The sequence below is a fragment of the Protopterus annectens genome, chromosome 8.part0 (assembly GCF_019279795.1).
Source record: "Protopterus annectens isolate FY-2018-M chromosome 8.part0, PAN1.0, whole genome shotgun sequence".
Taxonomy (NCBI): Eukaryota; Metazoa; Chordata; order Ceratodontiformes; family Protopteridae; genus Protopterus; species Protopterus annectens.
This window is the reverse complement of record NC_056741.1, coordinates 231139299-231165307: the sequence shown is the minus strand read 5'-3', so window position 1 is coordinate 231165307 and position 26009 is coordinate 231139299. Positions and strand designations below refer to the sequence as shown.

The window sequence follows — 26009 nt, the reverse complement described above, 5'->3', positions numbered from 1 at the left end:
CTTAAAACTCTGCAAACAGCAGTGCAGGATGTTTCTCTCAAGAGACACTGCAAGACAGGAGTAAGCTATTAGAAGTGAAAACTGAAAAAGCTGAACTCAGAACAGAAATGCTAGGGGCTGCCATAGCTGTCATAATGAGACATAGGTGACTTGCTGAGGGTGGTGACAATGCAGATGGTGCCATACAACCCACAGTGAGGAGACGGAGAAGAGTGTACAGGCCCAGGGTCACCTACCATGGGTTACATGAGCTGGAGATAGTAGAGCGCTATATAGTGGACAGAGAGCTCCTGCAGCAAATAGTTGAGCTGTGCAGGCCACGCCTCACACACAGAACCAACAGAGGGGAACCCATCCCAGTGGAAACCAAGGTATGTGTTGGCCTAAGAATACTAGCAACAGGTACCTTCCAGAGACCAACTGGTGATATGATGAGGATATCACAGGCATCAGCCTCCAGGGTACTGCACCAGTTCCTGGATGCCATGTCAGCACATGTCGGTGATCATGTATATTTCCCCAATGCCCGTGAGGTATTGGACAGCAATATGCATCTCTTCCAGCAAATAGCGGAATACCCTGAGGTAGTGGGTGCAATAGATTGCACGCACATACGCATCAAAGCACCAGCCGGTGAGCGGGGTAGGGCCTACATTAACTGCAAGGGCTTCCCCTCCATCAACTGCCAGGTCATGTGTGATGCCCAGGGCATAATAATGAATGTGTGTTCTGGCTGCCCCGGAAGCTACCATGATTCCCACATCTGGCATTTGACGCAGCTGTACCAGACATTTGCCAATGGGAACATCCCACACGGACACCTAGTGGGGGATGCAGGTTATGCACTGGAGCCGTGGCTGATGACACCCATCAGAAACGCACACACACCTGAACAGAAACGCCATAATGAGGCACACGCACAAACACGTAATGTAATAGAGCGTGTGTTTGGGCTGCTCAAGTCACGGTTCCGGTGTCTGGACACATCTGGTGGAGCCTTGCAGTACTCACCAACTACATGTACCCAATTTGTCATGGTATGTGCTATGCTACATAATATGATCTTGTGAAAACAGCTGCAGCAGGGCCAGCATAGGGCTGGGCCAAACAGCCCCCCACCATTGCCAAGGCCATCACAGGCAGAGAGTGACTTGGAGGAGGAACAACCTGAGCCTGCCCCAGTAGGCAGAAGGAGGCGTGCCCAGTATGCCCTGGCCTTGGCAAAGAGGCAATGCATAGCACATACACTGGCTCAGTAGGAACCCTGGGAATGATACCCCTCTCTGACTCACTCAAATAATAACAGGGCTGCCTAAAATGACATGACCTGCTCACAAACATGTACAGGGAGTGTAATATGTGCATCCGACAGAGGCAGCCCTGCAGCACCACCTGAGGCATGAATGCCATGTGTTAAGTAATGTAACACTATGTACTATATGCACACTTGAGGACCCTGACTAACATCCACCCTCACCAAGCATGAAGCCACAAAATGATGATGGAATGATCAATTGCAATAACTGGCTGAAGTAATGCAGTTAGTCAAAGGGGAGCCAATGTGTTTCAGCCTGGGAAGACATGCTGAGCATGACATGATGCACTACTTGCTAGGGGTGGCATGCACCTATCAGTCCAGGCCCCATGGATACTGGCAAAGGCTGTCAGTACCCACAGCATGCCCTGAATAGGTAAGTCTCAAAACACAAACCCACCTTCATAGGTACCACAAGGGATAGGAACCTAGATGTAATGCTACCCAGTGCAGTGTAAACGCACACAGTATGGAGAATGTTGATATCAGTCCTGTAATAGAAAACTGTGTCAAGGCTCACATCAGCACTCTAACACTACCAGGTTACACCTCATACTGTGCTGTACAGCCTCAAAACATGGAACAAGCTACAAAAGGAGGGTGACTAGCAATAATTGTCAAGGATAACCACACCCCCATGTTGGTACCACAACAAGAAGCAGCATGGATTAGCCATGGTCAAATAACAATGGCTAAAACCGCCTCCCAGTATATAGCCTGCTGCAGACTACTGTCCTAACACCAGGAACTGCACCTGGCCTATGTTGGAATACATGAATATATCAAGCCCCCCAAACCACATTATATTGGGTGACTGAAAATACCCAGACATGCACTGGGAGCATTATACTATCACCAACACAGTAGGAGAAAAGTTCCCAGAATCCATTAACCAAAATGCCCAGGAACAACATACCACTCCCACAAGAGGGATAAGCATACTGGATGTGATAATCAGCAACATGCATACTGGATGGCAAGATGAGAAGTGTATCCCTCACTGGTAAGACCAGACCATAGAGTAATCACACCAGATATACACATCCTGACCACAGTTCCTGGCCAGAAAACCACAGTGAAAAACATGTGTAAAGCATAAGTTGCACCCCTCCAAACCGATGTGGAATCCACGAAAGACCCTGTGCAGGTGCAGAATATGGGACACACCGCAGAACATGTTATACAGGCATTCCATGAACACAGCCAGGAATGCTTGGATTATGCAATCACAAATAACAACACACAATGCCATACACACAGGCATCTGGCATGCTGGACTCCAGCCATTACCAAACCATGCAAGAGAATGAGGAAGCTACTACATGAGAGAGCAAATATAAAAAGGGAAGTAATAACTGATCAGTAGTCTGGCAATAAAATATGTCCACACATACAATCCACTAAGGCCAGCCACAACAAGTAGAATCTGTGAATCCAGAGGCAATGTGACACCTGCCCCAAGTACACAGAGAACCCTCAACTCCCCCCAATAAATACAAATATATGTGAGAGATGCAACCATTTATCCAAACCGGAGGCTGAGCTCCCCCAACTCAGTACTGTCAAAACTAGTCAGGAGGAGAAGGTAACCACATACACCACAAACCAAGTCCCACAAAGACCTATCACAACTGTAAACCAAACACAGGAACACAGAAAAAAATTCCCGGAGGCCCTAATTACAAACACACCACACCAACAGAGGCCTCCAAAGAAGACCCCAAGCAACCACAACCTCCAAACATAGCACATGCAACACATAGTACACAAAGCTGGTGTGCCAAACAGTCACAGGCCAGAAGGAGAAACAACATGCCTGATACAGTTGTAATAGGTGTCTGTATAGGCAGACACACTGCTGTCCCACTCACCAGACTGAACAAGGGAAAGGGTACAGTAAGCGCCTGTAGGCTGCCACAATATGCCACATAACACAAGTACGCAGGTCACCCCAAAGCAAGCAGAAATATGATGCACCCATTGTCCATGCTGGTGTGAATGACCTGAGATGTACCTCCCTGGACTACATGAAAAGAGACATTGATGAGCTCTCTGAGTATGTACTCCAGGCCGGTATGACACTGGCCGTTTGCAGCATCCAACCCTCACCAAGAATGATGCTACAGTACAAACACAGAATGATCAGCTTTAACAGGTGGCACAATTACAGCTGTCAGTCCAAAAGGGTCTAATGTCTGTCTGCTTGAGATGTCATGCATGACAAGCCATGCTGCTGTTCCAGCGATGGATTGCACCTGTTACCCCTGGGCGTCTGGATACTGGATAAGGCCTTTGCCACCTCCATAGAGCCATATGTAGGCAAGGCCGAAAAGACTAACCCACCACCCTAGAAAACATAAGTGGTAAGAAACATAAGGGTAATGCTGACCAATGCCAGATGTGTAAACTGCAATATGCATGCTCCCAAGGCACTTCCCAGTATGGAGAACATCGATGTCTGTGCAGTGACAGAAGCCTGCTGCAAGCCTACTGACAGCACACCAGCACTACCAGGTTATACCACATATCATGCATTATGGCCGCAACAACTGGACCAAAATATCAAAGGAGGGGGAGTATCCATATGCAGCACAGACACCCATATGGCCAGGTAAGTGACAATGCACGAAGCAGCGGAGACCACCCATGTGCACCTAACTGTAGTCAAAACTGCTGTACAGTCTGTAGCATGCGACAGACTGCACTCTCACACACAGGAACCCCACCCAGACATCCTGAAGACACTGGACAGTATGAATGTCCCACCAAATACCAAACAAGGTACTCACAAATTACCACATAGGTGGTAAACCATTATGTATGCAAGGAGTAATCAGGAACCTAGGGACACAAGTCGACAGTAACCTGTCATGTGACACTCACAATGCCAATGTGGCTAGGAAGACCATCTATATTGGACACCGTATCATGAAAGGATTCACATCTACATCAACAGAAGTCACTGTGCCCCTGTACTGTTCCCTTATCAGACCCATAATCTGTTACAATGACTCATATGGGATGTACCGTACCTGACATCTGCAGCGGTTAGGAAGACCTCAAAGGTACCTCACCAAGAGGATAAAGGGTGTCAAATATATGTCATATGCTGCCTGGCTGTAGACACCCCAGCTGAATGCAGTCACAGACTGCCTACACAGAGGCATTGTATGTCTGTTGTACAAGGCCATGTCCAACACAGGAGTAATGGACATGCTCCACCCCAGGAAATCAAAGCCAATGGAGCTGTGAGAGTGACAGATGTCAGCCTCAACACATAATGAAATAGGATGTGCTGGAGGGACAGATACATAACCCAGAGGCTCCCCACACCCAGGAACAGGATCCCAATCCATGTTAGGCAGAGCCCCTCACTGACACCCCTCAAAAGGAATATTGCCAAGTGGATGGATGATCATAGATGTACACTGGGGGTCTTCACTGTGTTACGTCCAGACAGAGGCACAGTAAAGAAATCATAATATTCACATAGCAAGGGGCGGCGAAAGACACACACACACACTCTGGCTAGGCTTACTAATGCCCTAGGGTGGATAGCCTAGTATGAACCTATGAACCTATGAAGATACAAATTGTACAGGGCACTAAGTATAATCACAAGGCTTACTCAACTGATGGTAGGAACCATGTTGGGAATTCACAGATATGCTCCGAATCACACAGATATTACAAACAACATACCAAACACACACACATATTGCCAACATACAACCTAACAGGTGCAGTGCAACCCCTCCCCCCCAGAATGCAAAATATCTATCCCAGCAGACTGCTGGCCCCCTGACATTGCAGATGCTGAGGTAACAGCCATCATCTACAAAGCAAAACACACAGCAGCAAAGGTATGAGATGGTGTCCTGGGCTGAGGCCAACATGGACTCCAAGAAGAATGGAATGCCAAATCACACTACTGCCCAATGTCAGCCTTACCACAGGATATGTACCCAAAGAGCAGTGTACAACAACAGTGGTCCTTCACAACAAAGGTGTTGTCTGAATGGATACTGGAAACTACTACCCCAGGATACTGACAAGCTTGGTCTGCACAGCTATGGAAAGGAGCAGTATGTACCGCAGACATAAAGCTATCAGGGACCTACTGACACCGGACCCTACCCAGTGTGGCTGTCATAAGTGCAGATCCTGCCCCTAAACATGTTTGACCCATTTGAAACAGTCATTAAGGTCATTGATGAGGGCAATGTGGTCCACACAGCGTAGCTGGACCGTGCAAATGCTTCCAGACAGTACCCTACGAGTTCAGCATGGATATGTTCACCAGCTTAAATATAAACCCCTATGTCAGTAGTGGGGTTGCAAACCAGACCAAGGACAGAACTGACATGGTCAGACATGCTGCATCCATGTCAGACTACAAAGCAGATATGAGTGGCATCCCACAAGGCTTGGTCCTGGGACCTCCCCCGTTCCATATATATGTCCCATAGGTACAGGCCAACATGGAAGGACTGTGACTGAACATGTATGCAGAGGAGTACAAACTGCCCACCATATCTGACCCCCAGCTGACACAAGCAACCCACAAAAGGGCCACATAGAAACAGACAACTGGAGCCATAGCCATGTCAGCAAGCTAATTGCAGAAATGTGTATAGACAACCACCGTGGATATACAGTAAGTGCCCACCAATTACCACACAGGTGTTAACCCATTACGTACCTAACATGTAATGAGAGATCTGGGGACACAAGGTGATAGATATCCTGCATTGGACAAACATGTGGCTGTAGTGTTCGCAGAAACATACCATATACCCACCCAATCATGAAGGTTGTCAGATCTAGATAAGGGGAGGTCACTGTGGCTCTGCAGTCATCCTTCATCAGTGTCACAATTGACTACAATAGCCCCTGTGGGATATACCTCAGCAGACACCTCCATCAACTGTAACGTCCACAACAGTACCTCACCAGGAGTAGCAAAGAGCATGAACAGATGCCATGTGTTGCCTGATTAAACAAACTGCAGCTCCACACACTGCCATACTGCCCACCCAGAGGCAAGCTGTGCCTGATGTATGAAGCCATGTCCAAGCTGGAATCAATGAACATGCTGCACCTTGTACAATCTGAATGGCAGTGAGCAATGCACATGAGAGACCTGAACCCCAGCACTGACATACATAGGACAAGCTGTACTGAATGATCCATAACATAGAAGCCACCCCCACTCTTGAGTAAACTCCCAGTACAGGTTAGCCAGAGAGTCACCTATTGACACCCCTCAAGAGGAATCCTGATGAGTGGATGGGAGATGGTAGGTTAACCCTGGGTATCACTGTTATGTCAGAGGTAGATGGAGGCACAGTATACTAACCATGACATATGTCATGGCAAACTCCAGTTACAATGTGTGTCGAAGGACAAACACACTCTGTGACTAGCATCAAAAATGGCCTAGGGAACATCGCTAGTGTTTGCCAATGTCTACCTATGTTGTGGAATACACTACCAATGTTGGACAAGCCTGGTGTAGGTAGTCCATATCTGAACATAATGCAACATGGTCATATGTGCACAACTGGCCCCTACACAGTCTGTTGTGCTCACTATGAAGATGTCAAGCAGTGATAGGACTAAAGCCCAGGATACTGTCCACCACAGTGAAAGCACTGAACCAGTACACTATACGGTACTACAGTGTTAGGTCATTATGAAAGGATGTTGACAACTGTATGCAAAGTATCCCATGCAATCCCTGCAGGCACAGTATAATCCCTGTTGTGGCAGACACGAAGCAGTTGGCCAGTAAGTACACAACATGACACCCAACACACAACCATAAACGTGAGATATTGTTGAAGTTCACACCCACCCAAATATGTGGTGGACTGCAGAGTTCAACATATGGAAAGCTCACAATGGGCATGCTCGCACACTTTGATAAATGAGGCATATGTCAGACAGCATGCCATGGAAAGGCTGAACTGGGCATGCTCACACACTTAGGCCATATCTCCGTTTAGCAGTTGGCCACACATATCTGGTATCTGTACGTGTCATTCCAGGAACTAACCACAACACAGCAATCTGCCCAGTGCACACAGTAAATGACTACAGAGACATAAGTGATATAGTGGATCACCCTCATATTCAAACATCTTCCACAGATACACAAGTTGTTCATAGGAACAGGGAATGCTATGGCAATAAAGACATGCAAACAGTCTAACAGCAACAAATATTGTGCATCTGACAATTAAACATATGGGTGTAGAGGTCAGTACTAGGCTGTTTGCCCTAGGGAATGACAGCTTAGCCAGAGTGTGCTTGGCATCTGCATCCCCAGTACATTAGGCTACTGTGCCACTGTAAAGTAGGTCACATAAGGCAACGTGTGAGGCTAGTGAGCTGTGCGTCTGTCAAGCAGGTGCACAGTGGAGATACCAGGGTTTGCATGTGCTAAGCCACATCCATGTTGTTGGTGTGTGCTGGAAGAGGGTTGCTGAGGACCTCTAACAGTAAGTGGCCATCAATAACACACTGAGGGGAGCCCTATCTGCATTGTCTGGACAATTCCACTGTCAACACTGTGTTGTGATGAGTATGTGGGATTGAAGTGTCGTGCCGGTACTGTATAGCACATGGACCCACAAATTGTAGTGGCTGTAGGGTCAAGTTGTAGAGGCCCGAGTAGTTCCCACACACAATATGCCTGTTCCTGATGTTATCAACTGGAATGGTGTATGTGAACACCTGCATATCCCGGCACTGTTCCCAGGGAAGCAAAGTGTGTGTCCTGGATGTGGGAGTGGTGTTCTGGACTGGTTGTGTTGTGTGTTACAGGTCCTGTGGTCACGAAGCATGGTATAGAACATAACCTTCCAGTGCGATGTGCATATCTGACCCTGAAGTAGGTGGCTGCAAATGCATATATATGCTATCCCCCACCTGACAGGTAGTACTAGATGTACATACCTGTGTAGAAATAAAGATGTCAACACCCTATAAATACTGCAGGTGCAGAACAGATGCCCAGTAATTCGGATAGCGCACTCTGCTAATGCGTCTCCCTCAAGTGCCATAATATAGTTAGGTAGGAGTTTGAACCATGCAAATGCTCAGTGTGTGTGTGTGTGGGTGAGTGGGGTTGATGTGTGTGCAAGTCTATTTGAGGGAAGTGTCCCTTTTGGCAACTGTGAAAACACTCTACAGGATGCACATTCCCCTTTCTAAGCACTGATGATGTCAGCACCCTATAAGTACAGCAGGAGAAGGCAAACCTCCCAGTAATGCGAATAGTGCACTCTGCTAATGCGTCTGTCATGAGTGTCATAACATAGTTAGGTAGGGGTTTGAATCCTGCAACTGCCCAGTGTGTATGGGGGGGGGGGTTAGTGTGTGTGCAAGCCTGTGTGAGGGAAGTGTCCCTTTTGGCAACTGGGAAAACACTCTACAGGATGCACATTCCCCTCTCTAAGCACTGATGATGTCAGCACCCTATATGTACAGCAGGAGAAGGAAAACTTCCCAGTAATGCGAATAGTGCACTCTGCTAATGCGTCTCTCATGAGTGTCATAACATAGTTAGGTAGGGGTTTGAAACCTGCAAGTGTGTGTGTTTGGATGAGGAGAGTTTGTGTGTGTGCAATTCTGTATGAAAGACATGGGCTTTTTGGCAATCAGGAGATCACACTACATGATGCACATTACCCTTTCCAAACACTGATGATGTCAGCACCCTATAAGTACAGCCGGAGAAGAGGAACCTCCTAGTAACCCGAATAGTGCACTTCGCTAATGTGTCTCTCTCACGTGTCGTAACATAGTTAGGTAGGTGTATGAATCCGGCAAGTGTGTATGTGTGTGTGGGGAGGTAGTAGGGTGTGTGTACTTGCAAGTGTGAGAGAACTGATCCTTTTGGCAAATACTACAATACACCACATGCTGCATATCCCCCCAGTAAACACAGGGGATGTCACCACACTATCAGTACAGTCAAACAGGGCTACTTGGCCAGTAATGCCAATAGTGCGCTCCGCTTCTGGGTCTATTACCACTGTCAGAGCACAGATAGGTATGTTTTTGGAAACCCACAACTGCCACGTGTGGTTGTGTCACACAATATGACCATGTGTGGGTTGTTGTGCATAACAATGCATGCCATTGCCTAAACCAGCAATGGCAATGCACACATGATGTATGTGTGTGACACATATACATATATACCTGTGATCTTCAGTAGTTACCATGTCTGACACGTGCCTCAAGTGGATAAATGGTATTCGCAATGCATAACAATTTGACTGTGTCTTACTGTGCAGGGGCCGCACGCGGTATGTGTCTACACAGTGTGGGTTGTATATGGTATAATACCTACAGCAGGGGATACACATCTGGTCTGGGCCATATAGTCTACATGTAGTCGATGAACAGGTGCTGCATGTTCTCACCTGTTGTGGGAGTGGTAACATGTTGTTCCACTACAATTCAGTGACCACATGCTGGGAACCTGTCAGCTAGTGTGTTGTAGCTACAGTAATGCTCATGCACAATGTTTGGCTGGATGCAGTCCAGCCATATAAAGACATTTCTTGAGACTGTCATATTGCCAGTGTTGTTAGGGAGGATAGGTGGGTTTCCTGTGTATGGGAGGGTTGTGTGTGCCAGGCTATGAACCAGAAGGCAGTCCAACACACTGTTAGCTGCTCATGGATAGGCCCTGATGCTTTGTGCTGTGCCAACAACCTGGAGGTGTGTGTATCTGTGGTGCCTTGGGATACCACCCCCCTGTCCATGTGTGTTACATGTGTAGGGGACGACAGGCATGGTATGAGGTATAACCTGGCAGTGATGGGTTGCACCTGTGAGCCGTGAATCAGGAATCTGGTACTGCACAGATATTGCAGTTCACCATGCTGAGGACAGTGTCCAGTGCATGCATGTTGTGGTGTACACTGCTGGTGTTGTGTAGCATCACTGTTAGTGTCCTATCCTGTGTGATACCCGTGGAGGTGGCTTTGTAATCTGTGTCCTGCAGCAAAAGGCACTATGTGTGAATCAAGGGGCTTCACCAATATACAATGGCCCATGGGTGTCACGTGCAAGCTTCCCCTCGCAAATCATTGTGGCTTCCCTAGCATGTAAGCACAAGTTGACAGCCACTGGATACCCTATGAATGACATTGGAGATTGAGCAGAATGTAGACATAGAACACCCTTCCTACATATTGTGGTAGCATACCTGGTGAGGGTATGATGGCAACCAAGATTAGGCTCATACTGGCCCATGCCACATGCTGAGAGATCCCTTCTATGTTCCCTATCATGTAGTCCATGGAGGTATGTCCCAGGTCATCCATAGTGGCATGGTCAATGACTGAGTCATATGTGTCCATGCTTCTGACTGACCTGTATGCATGTGTTTTGTGGTGGACCATAGTGCCCCACAGGCATATCACTATGACCTTCACCATGTACAGTCTGTTGAGTGGGACCCCACTGCAGCAGCCAAGAGAGGTACCTGACACATGTGTAGCAGGTGTCTTGTGTAGCCCTACAGGCTGTGAGTGTGTGGCACACAGGATGTGTGTGAAATGTGTGGCATGTGCTCTGTTCCGATGTACCGTATGCCTGTGTGCCAGCTGCGGAGGTGTGTGATGCTCAGGCAGGATGCTATTCTGAGTTTCCAAGTATGCCCCAGTGTGTTCAGATTGCTGTCAGTGCAGGTCTATGTCAGACTGGTATTGTAGTCATTGTAGTATGTCATGCCACCTGACAGGGTATGGCAGTACTGGGTTCAGAGTGCTCAGTCCCCAGATTGGCTATGTGGTGGCATCCCACACATGTGTTGTACATTCCTGGCCAGGGGAGAGGGTGGACTGCATACATGTGGCAGCTGTGACATTGCCACATGACTCACATAAACCACAACTGGACCATAGAGGTGATTCACAGGTTACCTTTGCACATGCTACCATAGTAGTGTGATTGCCATGGTGATTACCAACACATAGGGCCAATGGGGAACAACATACTGAAGGTGTGTATATGTGGGTGTACTGCTACTGATTTCATAGCACTGGCATATATGACTGCACACGTGGGTAAATGCCAGGTAAGTCATGTGCAATGTGTCACAGGCAACGTACATGTGAACAGGACAGACAGTGACATTCTGTCATGTGGGAACCTGACATACGTATAGTACACTATGCAGATGTCACTAGGAGTCCACAGAAGCACTGTAACTCTGCATTTCAGGTGGAAGCAGTGTTCCAGGGAACCCCAAGCGAACATGCACGCAAACAAAGCTACAGTAAGCAGGGCTGGAAGTAGTCCATTGTACAACAAAGAAGGGATAACACTTACAGTAGGTAACAGTGCAAATATGTAGGCACTATCAACATGTACCCAGGAATGCACAGCTCAGATGTCCATGGTATAACTGATATTATGTCATAGTTAATTGTGATTTGTATTACATTGGTACTGCACACATATCAACATGCGCAAACATCCACAATGCATAGTCGTTGTGGGCAACTTGCTACCATTATTGTACATGTCCATCATTGCGTATCACTACTTGCATTAGCTTCCCCCCTGTGCTACCTATATATGTGGCTATATGTTGACATCCTTACCACCGGTATGCAATAATGTGCAGCTTTTACACTATGGTACTTACTATGGGTGTAGATAATTCAGGACAGTCATACGGTTACTGCATCAGGCATGCTGGGATATACACACAGTCATATCAGCACACTGTACTGTTACCAACATGATACTACTAATACACTTCTATGTAGTCACCCTGTGCATCAGCAACGTGTTTACCTGTTCCTGCACTGATGTTGGAGATTGCAGGAAGTGGCACATTTTCATCATATGCACAGGGTATGAATTAGGTATGCCTGAGTCTGCCACTGATACCACCAATTGACATGTGTGTGTATGTGTGTTGGTGAGGGACAGCAGTACAGGGTGGGGCACTGTTGGTGCAGTGTGTGCATATATGTGGTAGTCCTAGGTGTTAACATTTCACATGTGTGTATGCACGCACACAGTTCCACCTCATGGCTACCATATACAGGAGTTTGTGGACAGCCACAGACTGCACCTGGCAGGTCATACAGATCAGTGTCTGTGGGCACGGACATGGTACCTGTGCCTGGCAGGGGTGCTACGGACCGTATCCGGTACTAAGCCAGACTGGGTACTGTCATCAGAAGCGGGAGTGTGTTGACTGGACACAGGTCCCTGTTGGGACTGTCCAGAGCCATGTGCATGTGGTCTCCTGGGGTGTTCCGATGACAGCACAGACCCAGCATTGCTGGGGCTGCTGCTGGCACTATGGGGGCATCTGCGGGCCTGTTGTCATCTGCACTGACTGCCAGCTGCTGCTGTTGCTGGCATACAGCCACGTCGACGCCGCAACCATCCACCATTGCCTTGGCTCATGGACATGTGGTTGTGGAACTGCTGTAATATGTCCCCACAATGTTTGTCTATGACATCGGTGAAATTACGGATAGCATCCGCAATGTCACGCATACTGTCAGTCATGGCTGTGCGACATGCTCTCAGCTCCCTCAGACCCTGTCTGGTGTACCTTTCCATATGCGACTGTGCCTGCATGACAGCCCGAAACATAGCTGAGGTTGACAGACCTCTTTGGGCACGTCTGCCAGAGGCAGTACACCCACGCATGCTCCCATGAGAACCCATGGGCAACTGTCTGTGTGGTACCATCGCAGGACCCTGCCCATGGCTGCTGTGTGGGGAAGCATGTGCCACAGATACCACATTACCCTGGTCAATGCCCACTGTATCCTGTCCATCACCTAGGGACAATGGTGACATAGGATGTACTGGCAGGATGACTGTGCGCAATGATGGGGTTGACAGCTGTGTACTGTCAATTGGCTGACCAATGATGGACCCTGACACACCTTCCTCTGCCATTACACAGATATCATCATTATCAGTACCTGTGGCACCAGATTCAGGTTCCCTGCTGCAGGACACCAGAGCAGCACCAGAACCTGTGGGAGGAAGACAGGAAACACAGTTTACAATGTCTACACAATGTTACCAGCGATGCACTAATGCACACATGCACACATGCACACGTGGACACATGCACACATGCACACATGGACACAGGCACACATGCACACATGCACACGTGCACACGTGGACACAGGCACACATGCACACATGCACACGTGGACACAGGCACACATGCACACATGCACACGTGGCCACGTGCACACATGCACACATGCACACATGGACATGTGTACACATGCACACATGCACACGTGGACACATGCACACATGCACACATGCACATGTGGACACAGGCACACATGCACACATGCACACCCCGCAGTATACACACAGAGCACTACTGAGTTACACTAGTATTACTAGCACTATCAGGACTATTATAGGTATTGTTAAAACACACTCACCAGCATGGATGGGCTGCCTTGCTGTAACACCGGAGGGACCTGCAGAAATGAAGAGATTAATGTCAGTGGGCACAACTGTGCCATTGATACTGCATATGATACAGTGCAGTAGTACACCAGTTGCCTTTCACATGTCAGCTGCTGATATTGGCAATATCACACCTGCACAATTACATACTATGTTGACAGCTACATACCACGGACACACCTTACACATGCATAAACTAACAGTGTACAGAACAGTCAAGTGTACATATGGCATATTACCTGCACACTCCATATCGTGTTGCTGTGTGGATCCAGCCTCCATCATGATGCAGGTGTGTTGCTGTTGATTTTCTGGGGCTGGAGCCACAACACTTAGGAGTAGCCCCTCCAGTCTGGTGAGGGGGGATGTGTGGCCACCCCACCTCCTGTGGCGACCTGTTGCCTGTGGATATCCGACTCACGCTGACGGACATTTCTGATTAAATCACTGCAGTGATGTCGTACCTGCTCATATGTCCTATTATGCATGCCAATGTCATTTACACTACGGCCAAGGTCTTGCCACAGTGCAGCCCTCTCCTGCTGATTCTGGCTGGTGTGGGAAAACAGCATGTCATAATCCCGCACCAGGCTCTGGTGCATCTCCTCATCTTCTGCTGCAGAGTAGGCAGGATTACGCTGATGCACCATGTCCCTGGAAGAGAACACAAACAGGATATCAGCAGACTATGTCAGCAATATATGGCACACATACTATACATGATACTCAACTGTAGTCATATACTACTACTCCCATATGTAGCATGTGTGTGTCTCTTGGTGGATACACAAGTACATGGCCAGATATCAGTGCTCAGCCAACACCTGTGCAACAATACCTGCCACATTCCATACAACATAGTAGCATGCCCCATCAGTCAGCACACTGCGACGGGTCCAATGCACAACCTCACTCTGGGGGTTCAAACCAAGGTACTGTATGTGGAACGCCATCCACTAGTGTGATCTGGACACAAATTACTCGGCCTGGATATACATATCCCACCACCACCACCAGCACAGTAGACTACTTTGATATATATGTGATTAGACAGATATTCACTTGTTAGGACTGACATGGTATCCATGCAGCCCACTGGGTCAGTGGAAGCCACAACCCACACTGCTGACCCCCTTGCGAATGCTTCCCATGGACATCCCAAAGAATGCATGGAACATGCACGCACATTTCTAACCCAGACCCTATGCACAAAGGTTAGGCATCCTGTCTGGTGGACCCCCAGCCAAAGGCAGATTGTATAACGATAGAAGGAGGCTACTGCAGGACAGAGCAGATTCACATAAAGGGAGGGCATCTGTGGTCAGCACTGGTAATAATCCATGGCCTACTCTGGGAGGGAAATGGCCACGAACACTATAGATAACTACAAGGCCTTCTTCAGTTATGTTACACATATGGACCAAACGCCTCAGATATGCTCTGAGTTACTACACACCTACTTAACATTCACCGAACACACAGATATTGGCAACATTCTTGCAGACAGGTTCGGTGCACGTATCCCCCCTCCTTCTCCCCCACACTTAGAAATACTAATCACAGCTGAATGTAACCTCCCTATCATCTCACTTGTCCAGGTGAGGGCCAGCCTCAGCAAAGCAGAACACACAGCATCAATGTGACCTGATGGTATCCCTGGATGTGTGCTACGTGAACTCCAAGAGGGCATACAACCGCATATAAGACTGATATTCAACCTTGGCTGTACTACGGGATATGTACCTGAACACTGGCATACAGCAACAGTGGTCCCACTCCACTAAGGAGGCACCTCTACTGACCCTGGGAACTACCGCACCATAAGCTTAACCAGCCTGGTCTGCAAAGCTATGGAATGATTCAGTATGGGACGCATATACAGCGATATCGGGTACCTGCAGACACTTGTTCCCAGCCAGTTTGCCTTTGTGATGGGCTGATCCTGCCTTTTGAACCTGGTTGACCTTTCAAAACAGTCACTACAGCCATTGATGAGGGCAACGCAGTCCATACAGCCTACCTGGACTTGCCTAAGGCCTTCAACACAGTACTCCACTCAGGCATCATAGACAAGCTCATTAGCTTACATGTTACTACATATGTCACATGATGGGTTGCACACTGGTTGACATACAGAATCCATAATATCGATATTGCAGGAGCCATGTCAGACTCAATGCCAGTCACATGTGGTATCCCACAGGCCTCTGTCCTAGGACTCATCTTGTTTGGCGTTTATTTCTCAGATGTAAAAGCAAACATGTGCGGGTTGTGGATGAAAAAGTTCCCAGATGACTGCAAACTAAGTGCCATAGTCATTACACCAGCTGACACACACATCCTACAGACAGGCCTCACTGAAACGGAAAACTGATGCCGGTATCATGGCCTAACACTGAATGACATGTAATGTATAGTCATCCCCTTTGGGTGGAACTACGTGCACACAACATATCACATGGACATACCTATAGATACAGACCATAAAACATATATGGAAGTTTCACAGTATGTAGACTATTAACTTGTTACTTTACCTTACCTGTGTTTGTTGCAGCTGGTTGCATTACTGTTACTACAGCTTCCTGCTGCCGCTAGCCCAGCTTGGTACTGACACTGCTGACAGCTTCAACTTAATTTGTGTACCATGTGTTGTTGTTTGTGTTCTTATTTATTTATTTTTTTTTTCTTTCTCTCTCTCTCTCTCTCTCTGTCTGCCTCCAGACAGTGCAATGAAAGTATTGCATGTGTGGAGTGTGAGTACAGGATGCTTTTGTAGGTATCTGCATAAGTCCATGTGATGGCCTCTGCACCAATTGTAAGCCAGCATTTGCTAATTGCATGCAGCCAGTTGTGTACTGATTGCAGTTCTCACTGTGATTTCAGGACAGTGCTATAAAAGGGTATGTGAGATAGGCGTTGCCCTTTCAGATTGTAAGGGCGGTGACCATGTTGGTATGCTGTGGACACTGTTCTGTGAGTGTAAAAGTGAGTATCTCTCTCATGATTCAGGCTGTGTTGTACATTCACATTTCTCCATTCCTCTCTCCTGTTTCCTGTAGTAAGTGTGTATGCACACTGACACCTACAACTATATATATATATATATATATATATATATATATATATATATATGTAAATATACATACATTTATATATGTACATTAACTGACATTATTACCTACTAGCTACCAACTAGCATGGCTGTTTCTGTTCACACGCTACTATTATGGAAATCCATTAGTTTTGACAGTAAGTATAAATGACATGCTTTGTGTACTACACATCCTATATTCCCTTTACATTCATTCCTACACTTACATGATATATTTATTTTAGCACAATGTTCTTGTATAACAGTTATGGCTTAGTGGTAGGTCATGCAGACTACTGTTTCCAAGGTCCTGGGTTCGGGACTGACAGTGGGATTTTATTTTGCTTTTGAACTGACTACATGACCTGTCAATCAGAGTGACTAAGGCACTTTTAAGCAGTTGTAACCGGGTTAGCGCTGGTTTGCGCGGAGCTCCCGCATGCGCACTGGTGTTCAGCTCTGCGCACACCTGCTTACAACCGCTTAACAGTGCTTACTCTGGTGCACACCCGCACTATTTTCTTTGAAAGAAATGAAAATGGGGAGACAGGAAAGTGGTGAAAAAGGGGTCACAAAGAGGGTAAGACAGTAGGGAAACAAGCCTGGGTTTTGCAGGAGGGATGTAGGTAAGGCCCATAGCTGCCCATTACTTCATCAGCAACAGCCGTGCATATGTTTGTAATTTGGTGTGACATTTGAAACCTTCCACCCCCGAGAGAGGTGTCAGGACAACAATAATACTTGTTGTACTGCCAATTGTAATTGATAGTTTCCATGTCCAGCAGACATGTGTGCAGAATGGTCAGCTATGTATGGGGCGTAATTTTTTTGTGGGTACAGAGTGCCCTTTTTTTCTTTTTGTTTTTTTTTTCAGATGAGAGTTGTATGTCAGGTGAAGGAAGTCGGTATAGCTGGGGAGGTAGGTTGGGTAGGTCAACAGACAAGACAAACAAGACACATACAGGGGCGGTGTATGACACATGTGGGGGGGTTACACAATTGACGGGGACAGATGTTTGGATATCCAGAGCCCATGAGCCCACAGATGGCAACAGTGGAACTGATATCCCCACCCATGGGCAGTTGCCACTGTTCCTTCACTGCCCAGGAAGGGGCTGTGCCTGGGGCTGTGTAGGCCGGGCAACAGGCATGCCCGTAAGTTGTGCCACCTGTGCCTCAAGCTGGCATAGGGGCCCAAGAACAGAGTCCCGGATCTCCCTACGCACCACAGTCCGGACGCTACGGAGGGTGAGTGGTGGTTCTCCTCCAGCCACACTTGCAGAGGGGGGATGGGCCCCATCCCCTGCAGCGCTTCCACTCGTAGGTGGCACAGGGCCACCGGAGGAGGATCCAGACTGGGCACTAGTGCCAGGTGCACTCACCAGCTGAGGTGGGAGAGGTGGGTCCGCTGGAACCCGCCTTCCCTGTCCTATGTTTTGCATTATGTCATGACAGTTTGGGTTAGTAACATACAATACCATTTGCAATTAGTTGTAACAGCATGCATTAGTATTCCCATTAACCAAACACCCAGATATTCACACCATTGAACAGCGAGCATAACACATGCATAATTTGAACAGCAATACACAGTCCAACAACATGCAAGGTTGATTGATGGCAACAGGCCATCAGGTTTGGATGTATGAACAGGGCAGACGCATCAACGTACATGCAAATATTTATGACCCAACAGTACAAATGTCCAGGGGTGTTAATTGTGATTGCACATACCAATTTCACATGGAATGGATTATATGTGGTTATAGGGTGGGGTGAAGAAAATATTATTAACACCTTCGAATACCAAAACATATGCTGTACATTTCTAAAAGCTGCAGATATATACACACTACTGTTCTAGCTACAGTTTCCTATATGATAACTACTTCAATTTGGTGATAGGACTGTTACTGCTACATCAATATACATTTTATTGTTATTCATACACGTTCATATCTGGCTTTGTTCAGCTACATCATCCTGCTACATTTGTTTTATATAGCTATAGACAACTGTGGATGTTTGGTATTTCAGACAATCATACTATCTGCATATTGCAGACTGAGAGCAACATATCCAGATTTTGGGATACACATTCCAGCTGCAGCAACACTTTGAACACATTTCGGAGTTTGGTTCTACTTGTCACATTCATTTCATTCTGTACTGACTGCAGTATACTTTATTCAGGGGTTATTACTACTTTATTGGTGGATTCATAACTCTTTCTCACACTCTCTCACTTGTTTTCATTTTACTATTCAGGATGGTACTTACTTCTAGGCTTTATTGACATGTTTTACCTGTAGTTATTACAATCCTTTCCAGCAGTCTCACTTCTGTCATGTTTCAGTATTTCAACACGGATATATTTCACACATGTGATTTGCTCATCTTCTGCAGCTGTTCAGCCTGCTGCAGGTTGTGTACTATCATATTACAGGTGGGGCATCTTTATTTCAGACTTTACTTCAGACATTTTCATTTTTCTGTTTGGATTACAGACTGCAACACACTTTTGTAATCAAGCAATACTTGTAAACACTCTTACACTGTTACTTGCACATTTTATTACTTAGTGACTACACTGCACTCTTTTGCTAACTGTCATACTTTTATATTTCTTTACAGTTACTGGTAGTGGATTACTGACCTGCCTGGTGGTGCAACCGCACCAGCCTATTGCCATAGGCTCTGTGGTTTGCAGAACGGACACCTGCAGCTGTAATATAAATGAAGTAATATTGGAATACACATCTCCATAATATCAGCTAGTTTAATTTCTTACATACATAATTAAATGTAACTTACTCAGTAGTGGGGCGTTGGGCATTTGCCAGGCCTCCTGGATCCAAAGGTTCAATTGGTCCTGCTTACGTCTCTTCAGGTCCGCATGGTGGTGACGGACCTGCTCACCAGTCCTTGGAATCCCTGTGGCACTGGTGAGATCATGAGCCAACCGGTCCCACGCCTCAGCCCTATATGCTCCCCACAGGACCTGGCCCTGTATGAGTTGGGCCTCATGATTGTGGACTAGGAGCCAGACCATGTATCTGGACTCCTCAATGCCCCACCTCTGTGCTCGAAAGCAACTACCCTCACCTACTCCTGACATTCTGGCTGCAAGTTAGTTCTACAATGGTTTATGCTGTGTATTCCTGCCTATGGGGCTTATATATGCCATTTTTCCCGCACTTATCTGTGACTGGCCATTTTGGAATTGTATCAACTTCACAAAACCTGCTTTGTCATGCTCCACTTTCTATTCATTCCTGTATATTTGCTATTACTGCATTTCTAAGTACAGCTGTCATGGCTTAGTGGTTCAGTACCTTGACTATGGTGCATGGTATCCTGGGTTCGAACCTGGCTACTGCATTTTATGACTGTCTAGACAGGCTAGGGGGTGTGTCTGTGTAAAGGCAGTTTTGATACAACTTGCTCAACGTTGCCCGTTGGTTAGCTTGTTGGCACGGTGCGCAGCTCTGCACAAACGGGGTACGCTGGTTTACGCTTCATTTGGCTGTTAGCATGCATATTACGCTCAGCTCAGCTAGGGGCACACAGTTTCAGCATGTTAAACCACTGCTCACCTATGGGCACTCATTTTACACCTGTTAAACCACTGCTCACCTACGGGCAGATGCACTCACCTTGTTAAACTGTAGCTCAGCTATAGGTACATCTGGCATTTTTTATTATTTTGTTATCTCACATTTCTTCATAATAAATGGCCTATTTCATTACATTTTACATAAAATATAATTTTATATGTGTACATATTTGTCAGGGACTTGTTTCGTGCTTATTTTACTAAAAATAAAAATTGATGTTGTGGGGGCTCAAACCATAACTGCCTGCTCTTCAGCTGACGTCTCTACCGCTATGCTATTGCTTCTTGGTTTACTTTGCATATTTAGTTCTTATATGCTTTTCCATTGACTGCTAACTGTGGCTAAGCTACGGGCACGCCCGCGCAAACGAGCGCACTCACGGGCAAACATCTTTACAATTTAAAAAAATATATATAACATGTTCATTTATATATTTTATGTTCATAGTCTGTGGGGGCAGGTGTTGTGTTGTGTTTATTCACATTTACATGGACTCTGTCGTGGGTGTTTACTTTGGGCACTTTTACTCTTCTGGGGGCGTGTCCGCTTGCAGGGCTCGGCCTACGGACACGCCCCCCACTGTCTTCCACGGACCGTGTTAGCCTTAGGTGTGATTCAGCATGCCCTCATGCATATGCATGACATGCTGACGTCACACCGTTTAACTGCAGCCTCCGTGTAAGCCTTGTATCTCTTACATGGAGGCTTCGTGAATCCTGCCCACAGTGTTTTTTTTTCCTTTTATACCCTAACAAATAAAGCTCCACGCAATACAAAGAATTATGATCAGGTCACAAATTCTAACCTACTATTATGTGTTCTTGACATGTATACCAAGATTCATTTACCTCTAGAGCTTCATTTGAGATGTGAATTTTTTTGGTATCCATGTCTCAAACACATAATAAGTCAGTTAGGATCAGTGACCCGATCATAATCATCTTTATGGATTTTCTGCTGCTTAAATATATTGTTAGTTGTAGAGAGAAAAGTGTAGGAGAATAAAGTGTTTCAGGATTTTGAAAGCCATGTTTGAGAATAAAACATATAATCTTTGAAAGCCATGCATAATAAATCTTGTTTTGCACCTTTTTGATGTCAGAGAGATGCATAACTATCTGGCCCTTTTTCCAGTCAGAGCATAATTAGTGTGCTCCATGTAATATGAGTTTTGTTATGGATAGCTTTCTTGTCTGTTGTGCTCAAGTCACTCACTAGAACTTTCATGTTAGCCATGAAAAGAACAGTAGCAAGAAGATAAAACAACACTAAAAGCTATAAAACACTATTCAAGAGTTATAGGAAAAAAGACATTCTTAAGTATCTAACATCCTTTAAAGCTGTTTGTCCATCAAAGATACAACTAGCTTTTGCATGCTGGCTGTGTGGATGTGCTAAGTGTTTTATTGCTTTCAAAACATTGAAACAGTTCAAGTTCCCACACATTTTTCGTCTAATTAGTAGTACATCAGAGCAGAGCAGCTGAAGTTTCAGGTATTACAAAGTATTATAATTCCATTTGTTTGGTCATAACCACATTGTTATGTGCTCTGAACATAGAGGTTAAGATTTGGACTGGAGACTAAAAAAGTCGTCCTTTAGATCTTCACTCTAATTTTGGAGAATGCTCAGAATGCTTCATGTACTTTAATATAGTTAATACTAAGAAAATATATATTTAGACACAGGGTTTTATAGATAATTCATGTTACAGGGGAAATTATGTCCACCAGGGTGGTTGTTATTGGGCTATATCAGGTATTTTAGAGGCAATGTATCACTCTGTCTTCAAAGTCTTGCCCCGGGTATTGTTCAGGGCTGTTAGCCCCATCAGGTATTATCACTTGCTCATAATATTGTTAGCTAGTGATTTATACTTTAAATGAGTCAGATAGGTTTTCATTTTTATACTTAATGTCATGTTGAAACCTCCTGTATTTTCTTTTCCATTTTTAGTTGCTTTTATTGTTGCATGTACAAGGGTTTTGAAAATTGAGCAGGAAACAGGGCCTGAAATTTACAAGTTAAGCCACAAGGCATGACTTTTATTGTGAAGTATTAGAAAGCAACATGTTCATTGATCTTTACATAATGTAAACTGCATCCGTTTAGTGTAGTGTGTGCTTTTCTACCAATTTATGCAGAACTGCATTAGCCCTTTCGGCATCTTCAGCCCCATCAGTGGATTTTCATACTCGTTATAGGGAAGACATTTTCAGCTGAAGCTATCCATGGACATTTGCCATTGGTTGAAATCCTTTAAATGAGTTCTCCACTGCTGTAACAGTGTACAATGTCTGGCTGCTCCTAAACAAAACAAAACAAAATAACAAAACAAAAAACAAAACAAAACAAAAAAAAAAAAAATATATATATATATATATATATATATATATATATATATATATATATATATATATATATATATATATATATATATATATATATATATATATATACATACATATATATAAATAAATATATATACACACACACACACATACACACACACACACACACACACACACACATATAAATATATATATATATATATATATATATATATATATATATATATATATATATATATATATATATACAAATATAGGGTCTACTTTAGAACGAACAATCTGTCAAATGCTCACATGATCGAATAATCAGGAAGTTGAGATTGATTTTTTGGGATCGCAGTACAGTGAAGATTGGAATATTTGCCCTTTCCTCATTGTAGTGTGATCTCGGAGTAGGAATATATATTTAACAGGGGGTGTGAGAGGGGCGCAGCCCCCCAATAGTGATTTCGGTCATGTGAGCGTTCGACAATTACATTTTTCATCGTTCTGACATAGACTCTGTATATATATATATATATATATATATATATATATATATATATATATATATATATATATATACATATATATATATATATATATATATAGTCATATGCTACTGAGCATATTCTAATGACGAAGCAAGATTAAAATTACGTATTGCTTCCTAATGTGCTGATATCATCTACCCAAATCAAACAGTCATGCAAACTGCAAACTACAAAACAAATAATTAGGAAAAAACTGATGAGCTGCTGTCATGGTTAGTCCTGATAATAACTGGAAAATGTATATGGTTGTATGCTTGTTGTGATATTATATGTGTCTGGTGTATAGACATTCAAGGATTATATTCTAGGGGGAGCACATAGTTTCATTGATGAGTGTTTTCATTGATTGGGGAGAGAGCCAATACAGCTGATTGGAAATCATCTGTTTGAAAAATGCTGGCTGTGACTCTGGTATAGTGAGGATCTGGGAACATGCCCTTTCCCGACTGTTGTGCGATCTCAGAGTTGGTATATATAATTAGTGTGGAGGGTGAAGAAGGTGTTGCCCCAGTGCAAAAGCATTTGTTTTGTTTCATTTGTTTTTCGATCCTTTGTAGATCGTTGATTGTAGGGTTGAAGAATTTTGCTTTTGATGGATGTTTAGGTTCCTATTCTAGGAGATGTATGACTCAGATCACAATGAACCTTTCATTGTTTTACCTGGAAAGAAACATTTTAAGTGAGAACTACTGTAAATGGAATTATGGCTTTGAACAATTAATAATGCTCCCTTCATCTACATTGAGTAAAAAATGATGTGTTTTTCCAAAAGACTGTCTCAGACATTATTTTTGAAAAAAATACATATGCCATATTACAAAAAGCAGTTCCCTGCTAATTGTTGAACCCCGTTCTGATAAAACAGGTATCATTGAACTAGTTTCAGCAATTCCTGCCTTTCTTCATTAAAAAGCTATAAAACAAAATGAGAACACAGAACAATAGAGGAAAATAAGTTGCTTCTCACCTTCCATGGTTGTGCAGTCACAAAGTCAGTATATTTATATGTGAGATGAGGGGGTTCAGGGTGCTTAACATACTGCTTTTTTGTTTTTATTACAGTCAGCAGTGTGCAATCTCATCTTTTATTTATTTATAACTAGAAGGTTTCCATGAATGGGGACTAGATGCTTAGCCGTATATCCAAAAGAAAACATTGGTAAAGACATAGTCTGGCTAATGACACAAAGAATGAATGTATTAAGATAGCAAAAACAACTATTATGAGGATGTAGAATACACTGTTGGTGGCATTAGTGGCCATTAGCCCTTAGTATGTCTTCTGTTCATGGATAGGCCTTCTACTCCACCATCCTGTCTTGCCTGCACTTTGTTTCTGCTTTTCAGAGACATGCAGGAAATCAGGTGGTCCATCTGCTCTCTTCTCTGTCTACTTCTGCATTTCATAGGTGAGTGTGTACATGCTCCAATAAATTGATACACTTTGCCTAGGATCTTTATCTGTCAGACAGTGATTCCCACAATCTGCTGTCTGATATATATCCAGTTTCCTTGCCAGCAAGTGATGTAAAGCATTGTAGAGTATCATAAATCAGGCTTGTGTTCATAGGTAATTACTAGGCTAATGACCCCAGTGGGCCTCTTTAAACCTAAACATGTTTCCCTATGGTGAGAATCAAACCCTGTACCTTGTGTCTATAAGGTAAACACCTTAATAATTATACCAACTCCCACTCCTTGTGTCTTGTAAGGTAGATGGGTCCATAGTCAAATAACAGCATCTAAAACAGACCCTCTCTTTACCATCAGTGTCCATGTAGCATAAAACTTTAACTGCATACTCACACTAACCCCTAGTACACACATTTACAAAAAGTACAATAAGATCTCACTGCTTCCTGAACTATGGCATTAATAACCAAGTGAGTAAGAGGCATCCAAACTAAACTGCAGAATGATGACTCTGCCTCTTAGTGAATTTTGCCTTACATTTGAAACACTGTTGCAGTGTTGTAAAGGAACTCATTTTTGTAGTGTTCCTCTGTGTTTGTATTTTAAATGTCTATGATTCAAGTCTGATTATTTTTTGAGATAGCTGGAATTTTGCCATTCGCTATTTAAAATTAGATCCAGGTATGAATACTAGTTTGAACCTCAAGGGGTGGAGATTATGCAAGTATATGGGGCAGCCAAATTAGGCCAAACAGAGAGAACAACTTCTGGGGCAGCTGCGGTGGTGCAGCGGTTAGCATTGCCACCTCCCAGCAAGAGGATATCTGGTTTGATCCTTGGCTGGGGTACCTTCTGTGTGCAGTCTGCATGTCCTCCCTGTGGTCATATGGGTTTCCTCTGGGTGCTCTGGTTTCCTCCCACATTTCAAAGACATGCTGTAGGTGAATTGGACACTCTAAATTGGCCCTAGGTGTGTGTGTGTGTGCCTTCTGTGGAAGGATGGGCACTAGGTTGGCAACTCAACACCATAAAACTCCACTGCCAATTATGAGTGGACAGGTAATCCACTGTGGCGACCCCTAACCAGGAAAAGCCGAAAGAAGAAGTGAGCACAACTTCTGAGCTTCAAAATTTAGAAGTTTCACATAGGGGCTATGTTTTAGATTATATATAGACTCTCTGCATTATATCACA

At 44.8% G+C, this 26009-nt stretch overlaps 1 protein-coding gene across 2 annotated transcripts in view; it reads left to right on the top strand.

The window, feature by feature from the left end:
* The window catches only part of LOC122808720 (transient receptor potential cation channel subfamily V member 6-like), a 664913-nt gene that overhangs the window by 568349 nt on the left and 70555 nt on the right, over positions 1–26009 (top strand). The gene's annotated exons all lie outside the window — the stretch shown is intronic.